This window comes from Mustela erminea, chromosome 6 (assembly GCF_009829155.1).
Source record: "Mustela erminea isolate mMusErm1 chromosome 6, mMusErm1.Pri, whole genome shotgun sequence".
NCBI lineage: Eukaryota > Metazoa > Chordata > Mammalia > Carnivora > Mustelidae > Mustela > Mustela erminea.
Window position 1 is genome coordinate 6,389,324 of NC_045619.1, and position 7,513 is coordinate 6,396,836.

Below are 7,513 nucleotides of genomic sequence, written 5' to 3' on the forward strand. Positions count from 1 at the left end.
GCAGTGTGTCTCTGTCAATTTTTTAAAATTTGTTTTTTATTTTATTTTTTAAAGATTTTATTTATTTATTTGATGGAGAGAGAAAGAGATCACAAGTAGGCAGAGAGGCAGGCGGGGGTGGGGGTGGGGAAAGCTGGCTCCCTCCTGAGCAGACAGCCTGACTCCATCCCAGGACCCTGGGATCATAACCTGAGCCTAAGGCAGAGGCTTAGCCCACTGAGCCACTCTGGGGCCCATATTTCTGGTCAATTAGTGCTCTCATCCAACTCCAGAAGCAGCTCCTATACCCTCTTTTATGGGAGGAAACCTTCTCCCCTAGCCCATCTCAGAGTCCACCCTTCAGTCAGAAGGACCAGTCTGGGGGGACACCTGGGTGACTCAGTCAGTTAAATGCCTGACTTTTTATCTCAGTTCAGGTCTTGATCTCAGGGTCATGATTTCAAGCCCCACAGTTGGGTTCCACGCTGGGCATGGAAACTATTTTAAAAAAGAAAAAAAAAAAAAAAAAGGACCAGTTTGGGATGCAGTGGGGTTTCCCAAGGATTCCCTCCCCCCACAATAGCATGCCTGGTCAAGTCAGTTTCCCTGGGCTCCCCCCAGAAAAATCCTCCCACATGTCCCCAAACCCTCAGAGGTGGGTGAGGTAGCCTGGTTTGACCAGAGCGCTTTTAACATCCCCTGTGATTTGTGGGGGAGGGGTGCCAGAAAAGGAGAGGAACCCAGAATTTAACACCGACAAGCACAGGGTTGCCTACAACATATTCACTGAAACAACTTCCAAACCACCTTCTCCAATCAATCTGATCTTTGGACAATTGTGAAACTGAGGCCCTGACGGTCCACAGCGCATCGCTGTGTAGAGATCTGAGGTCCAGTGGTGTAAGCGTGTCCCAGTATCAGCTCAGCCATCACTCCCGGCAACAGCATTCCTCGGCACGTCTGTCTCTCCATTCTTGAAGGAGAATGAATGATACTACCATTCTCTAGGGATGTTACCAGCCTTAAAGAGAGCTCTAAAAACCATTAATTAATTTCCATTAATTCAATCAACAAACACAGTGTGAGTACATCCTGCATGCCAGGCCCTGGGGGTACAGTGGTGAGCACCGCGTACCCAGAGTCCCGACCTCAAGGTGCTACCTCTTTGGTCGCCAAAGGCAAAGAAATGCAGTTACACTCGGGTGGTTAAGTGTTACGATGGGGTGCACGGAAGCAGCGATGAAAAGGCTGCGGATCTCAGGAGGGCCCAAAAGAGCAGCGGTGGCCGCAGGAAAGAAAAGGCAAAGAATGAAACCCGCAACCCCCACCCCATTGCCTGAGCCCTTCTTCATCTCAGCCAGTCAGGCCTCAGCGTCGCCGGCCGGCTGACCAATCAGCGCAGGAACAGGAGCGCTGGCAGCAGGGCCCCGGCTTCCCGCGGGAGGGCCGCTGGAGCCCGCGCGCCCCGCCCGGCCCCGCCCCTGCCACGCCCCCTCCCCGCCCCCTGTCTGCCCAGGCCCCGCCCCGCCGCGGCGAGGAGCGCCCGCCTGGAGCCCCCCGGCCAGCGGCCGGTCGCTGGGGCAGAGTATTGTCTCAAAGGCCGAAAAGAGAGGAAAGCGGGGAGACTGGGGGGCAGCCACGCGACTGGGAGAGGATTTATAATATTTTCTTTCGCTGTCGACAATATTGCAAAACGTATGAAAGGGACTGACTGCACCGCCGGGACCGGAGCGTGAGGGCGCGGGCAAGGTAAGCAGCCCCCGGCCGGCTTCGCGGAGCGCGGGGGCACCGGGGGAAAACGCGGCACCACCCCGCTCACTGAGCGGCTGTCGCGGAGTCTGCGTCCTGGGTCGCCCTCTGAGCCTCGTGAGCCTTAAGAGTGTAGACGCGGTCCGGGAGCTGGGGCATGTCGGAGGCAGCGTGGACGCGGCACCTGAGCCGAGGAGTCTTCAATGACCCGGGGGCTGCCGTGGCGGTGTAGACGCGCGCAGGCGGTCCGGCGGAGGCGCCTCCGAAATCCCGAGGTAGTCCAGGCGGTCAGCGTAACTCGCGGGAGTGAGACGGTGGAGACGCGGACTCTGACCCAGGCACGCCGCAGAGCCCCGGAGGGGCCCGGGGAGCGCCGCAGAGCCGAGGGCCGGTGTAGACGCGCGCGGGGCTCGACCGCGGAAAGTTTGCCGGAGCGCGCGGGGCGGGCGCGCCTGGGGGCTGAGCGCGGAGCGAAGCGGCGCGGCGCCCGGGGCGCGCGGCCGGAGAGTGTCCGCTGCTCCCTGCCGCGGGAGCCTGGGGGATCCCCGCGCCCCGGCCCAGCTGCCGCCGCGGGGTGGGAGGGGTCGGGCGGAGGGAGCAACTGAACTGAGCGCGTGCGGGAGAGCGGGGGAGATTGACTTCGAGCCTTTCGGACAGGTTCCCGAAGCGCCCGCGCTGTGCCCGCTGGAGCCCGGGGGTCTCTCCAGCTCACCTGGAGGAATCTGAGGGGCAGAGGCCAGCTTACGACACGACACTCGCTGAGGGGCCTCACACCCGGTCTGGTCCGAGCCCGCAGCCCAGCTCCTTCTCTCCTTCCACTTCGCCTCAGTGAGGAGAAAGGCGTGGGGGGAGCGGGGGAGGCGGGTGCAGATGGGGCTTGGGGGTGGGGTGTAGGGAGACGATCGGGACTGCTGGCTCGGCCTCCCGCTGCCTCTCAGTGGATCTGGGGGGCCCTTGAGCACTGGAGAGGGAGTGAATGGAGGACGGAAGGCAGGGGTGGGGAGGAAGCCTATTGGGCAGGTGATGCTAGTCCCCGCCTTCCTGATGCTGTGTGCCTGGGGCAGATGGAGTGGGACAGAGTACCTGTGTGACAGTCTCCTGTAGGGGAAGGAAGACCCCAAAACCCAGTTTCTGCCACAGGGGGAAGGCAGAAGGGAGCCCAGAAGAGGGAAGAGATACCAGGGTGGCTCTTGGGGTGGCCCAGTCCCATTTCCCAGTACTCCCTGTGACTTTTGCCCCAATTCTTACTCCTGCACTCCCCCTTCTCTCTGATTCCTGCACCACAGGTCCTTTGCACATGTTGTGTGTGTGTGTGTGTGTGTGTGTGTTTTGTTTTGTTTTATCAACAAGTACTCATCGAAAATCCCAGGCACAGGTGACTCAATGGTGAACAAGGCAGACCTAGTCTGGGACTTCCAGACCAGGGCAGGGATGCAGATGATGAATAATAGTCCAGAAGGGAATGGGGCAAGGGAATGGGAGGCAACCTTGGGTGGTCATGAAGAAAGGCTCCGGAGAGGTGACAGTGAGGGATTCTGCCTCCTCAACCTTTGGGCCCCAGTCACCTCCTCCAGGAAGCCTTCCTTGACCTCACTGACCTGACACCTCCCCTGTTGACAGGCTGTCATAGCCTGGGGACCACTCCTCCCATGGATATTTTTATGTCATTATTGGGTTAATATTTGTTTCCCCCCATCAAATGTAAGTGTCACGAAGGCAGGACCCAAATTTCTTTTGGGTAGACAATAGACAAATTGAATAAAGGATGGGTAGAATTTCCCCCAGAAAAATGTGAACTGCTCAGCAAGGTCGGGCATCCAGATGGCAGAAACTTCTCTCTCCTTCCCTGGACTGAGTCCTGGGCTCCACACCCCATTTGCAATTGACAGAAGCAAAGTAAAAGAAACAGCAGGCCTGCTGAGGAAGTGAGCAGGAAGAGGCCTGGCAGAGATGGCCCGCTGAAGCTCCAGGGCTATTCCACTGGAAGGGAAGGGACTGCAGAGGGGGAGGCCAGAGGACATGTGCCTGTCCTGTTCTCTGAGCTCAGACCAACCTAGTCCTCAGCTCAACCTCTGTCCCAGCTCTGGGAGGCTTGATTTCCTTCAAATGCTTCTCTGGAGAAGGTGGTGGCCATCAGGGTCCCCAGATGGCCAGGGTCTAGGGCCATAGGAACTGCCTGGCATCCCCTGCCTCTCCCCCAATCTGGAGCCAACAGGCTGTCTGTGGCACCTGTCTGCCCCAGAGTCAGGCCTCCGGGCCACAGATAGCTGTGAGGAACATGGAGGTTCCCCACCCTTCCCTGAAACTCCTGGCAGGAAAGTAGGACTCAGGCTTTGAAAGACCAACTCTCCTTAATTTCCATAGTTTCCACACTTGGTGATTTCTCCCTCCCCTGGCTCTGTCAGACCTGTGGGCCTGGCACTTTTCCGGTGGCAGATTACGCTCTCACAGATGCCCAACAAAGCTTTCAGCTCCCCCCTCCCATTCCGCCCGCCCGTCCACCTCAGGGAGCTGCCTCCAGGCTCCGCTAGAATGTCTGCAAGCTTTACTCAGGCTCTGGCAGGGACCAAACAGAAGCGGCCTCCCCACCCAGCCAGCCAGCCAGCCCTCCTGACTGGAATTGCTTTAAAAAATTAATTTGCAATGATTTACGCCCTTCCATTCTGTGGGGATCACCAGCATCTTAAATATGTATTTAAATCAGATTCACTGCTCCCAGTTAAACCTGAAGCATCTCCCCCCAACCCCCACCCCAGCAGAAAGAGCCCTGGATTTGGAGTTGGCACAGCTCAGAGGTTCAGGCCTAGTTCTGCTAATGACAAGCTGTGTGACCTTGGGCAAATTACTTAACCTCTCTGCGCCTCCATTGGCTCCTCTGGTAACTGAGGTTAATGATAATCCTTCCCTCACAGGGTGTTGGGAGGATTAAATTAGATAACATTCAGGGAAGGGCTGTGCAATGCCAGGCCTGTGTTTTCTGTTCCCCGGTACAGGCTGTCCCGCTAATTAGCCTGGTGACCTTGGGCGGGCCACTCAGCCACTCCTGGCCCTCAATTTCCCCATCTCGAAAGCATAGGGGTTGTTCTAGGAGATGAGGCCACAGAGCGCACCCCCGAGGCGATCCCTGAGCCCCACCACACCGTGTACCTCCTCCACCCCTCTGCCAGACACCCTCCCCCTTGGCCACCCTCTTTTGCATTATCCAAGCGCTGGGTTCTAATTGGAGATGGCCCCCCTCCCCAGCTGCCTCTCCTCCTGGCTCCCTGCGAAGCCGGAGCCGCAGGGTTTGGGCCCTAGGGGCCTGCAGTTCTTGGCTCATTTTCAGGAGCAATTAGCTGTGATGTCACAGGCCTCCGCGGTGGTCTCAGTGGGCGTGTGTGCCTGGAAGCCCAAACACCACTCCGTCTGTGGCCTGTGGGACTCCCCCAGGCCAGGGGGTCCCCACTGCTAGCTGAAGGAAGGCAGCTTCCCCGGCAAAGCCATTTCTGTACTTTATGACTCCTTGAAGCCCCGAGCCTCAGTGTAAATTAGTTCTACCCTGTGCTTTTGTTGGCACTGTCTGTTCCTTGGAAGCGAGGGGCTTTGTCAGGAAGAACAAAGCTGTTTGGTGTTTTTCTGATTTGGGGGAAGCGTGCTCCTGGGGGAGGGCTCATCGCTTCTCAGTGTCAGTCTGGAGTCCTCGATTCTCAGGCTCATTCTCAGACTCGCTGGTTTTGTTTGGGGTTTTTAAGTCCTGTGGCTTAAGAGTCACGCATGTCTGTGTGAGTGTTGGCTATAGGCTTGCTTTCTTCCTTTCTGGCTTCTACAGCGTATTCCGTGGAAGCTAATTCCAGGGACTGAACTTTTCAAATCACTGCTTCAACAGCTTTTAAAAATCTGGACCTAGTTACCCCTGTCACCCATGTGTAAAGATTTAGAAAAAAATTCCCAACCCGAGGGTGGGCAGCCTTGAGGATGCACGGCTCCTGGCAGCGTGCACTCGCCATAGACTTGAGGTCAAAGCCGAAATGCCGGGCGCCTCTTGGGATGGGAGGTAGTGGGGAGCGTGGTCTGCTCGGTGCCAGACATCTGGATATTTAGAAAACATCTGGGAGGCTGGATTTTTCAGATTTCTGCCTGACATTACATATCACAAACATTGAGCCTGCCTCCCGCCCCCCACCTCCCTAACATACCCAGCCCCTTCCCCCCCCAAGCCCCCCTTTCCTGACGGGCAAGAAACATCCATTCTTTCCAATTCCCCAGCGTTTCCCCCCTACCGGAAATCTGATGGGCTTATGACATCATGGCTGGCTGCTGAGCAATGAGTGGATGCCACAAAGAAATCCGACATATCAGATGGATTCTGAAATCAGTTTCCCTCTGGCTGTAGTAACGGGAGTGAAGTCAGGAGAATGTGAGCTTTGTTTAAAAAACAAAAAAATAAAACTAAGCCTTGTCCTGTATTAAATACAGTCTTTTTCCTTTTCTTTTTTTTTTTTTTAAGCAAACGGACCTTTTGGATATCATCCTATTTTAATAGAAATGCTGGTTTTTATGAACTGAAAGTGTCTAATAAATCAGACCTAATGCAATGTGTTTGCTTTTGGTTGAGTTTTTGTGTGTCCTTATTCACTAATAAAGGAGGAAGTGGGAATGGCTTCTGTCCCTTCGTTATTCAAATGGGGTAGTTTTTTTTTGTTTGTTTGTTTGGGTGTGTTTTGTTTTGTTTTGTTTGGGTTTGAGGCCAATAAAATTCACCGGGCAAATTGCTAGTTTATGTTTTTCCAGGAATCCATTTTTATAGAGTGACCTTGGACCTGACCTGGTCTGCAAACATTGTATTTGCCTCTGCTGGTTTTTCTGGCTGGGAAACTGTAAAGACGATGCAGTTAAGCCTGCTTTTCAGTGTCTTCTCGGCAGGGCAGAGCCAGGAACAGGGAGCTGGGAACAGGGCGGTTTTGGGGATGAAAAACCGATTTGAAAGGACAAAGTCAGGAGGGGAGCAGACAGTAAAGGGGCAGCGTGGGCGTGGGGGAACCCAATGTCTTCCCTGCCCCTCCAAAGAGGACCTCAGAGCTCAGAAATAGCTCCAGACGGAGGAAGCTCCCCCCGATGCTGGCCCAGTTTACAGGAAGCTCAGGTTTGGGGGTGCTATGCCTACCACGCCTCTGGCACCGGCATTTAGCGTCTGTCAGATCTGCATTGGAGTCTCCACTCCCACTTGGACAAGCTGTGGGGCCCTGGGCAAGTCACGTCATCTTGTAGTCAGTGCCCAGCCCCCCCAACCTCCTGGCACAAGGGCCCCACCGTGCATACTGGGAGAATCCGTAAGGCTGGACAGTCCCCAGGTGCCCGGCCACTTCGTAGGGCTCCGGGGACAGCCTTGGAGCCAAGCGAAGCCAGTGTAGATTCTAGTTTTTACATCCTGGTTCTGCCAGCTACTATCTGCGTCATAACAATAGGGCCAACCCCACACGTGGGGCCATCGTGAGGACTGACATAGTGAGCGATCACCAGGCCTTAGCTGTTTTTATGAGATGGGCCCCTGAGCCCTGCAGGCAGGTTGCCCGGTAGCACTGTTGGGCGCCCGGGAGGCAAGGGGATGTGTCAAGCTGAGTCCAGGAGGAGGATAGCCAAGGGCCGAATGGAACATTCTTCATTGCTCTGCACAGAACTTTCCATGGGTCCCCTGTGTCCATGATTCCTATTTTAGAAGCAAAAACAAAGACATTAAGCATCTTTGCCCAAGGTCACGGAGCCCAGGTTGGAGCCAGGGGGTGGGCTCCTGCACCTGTCCTCCGCA

General features: G+C 55.7%; 1 long non-coding RNA gene across 1 annotated transcript; it reads left to right on the plus strand.

Moving 5' to 3' along the window:
* Nucleotides 1-2,382: 2,382 nt before the first annotated feature.
* LOC116592686 lies at nucleotides 2,383-6,173 on the plus strand. Its single transcript, XR_004286584.1, has 2 exons — nucleotides 2,383-2,556; nucleotides 5,974-6,173. It is a non-coding gene; the product is annotated as an uncharacterized LOC116592686 (long non-coding RNA).
* The last annotated feature ends 1,340 nt before the right edge of the window (nucleotides 6,174-7,513 follow it).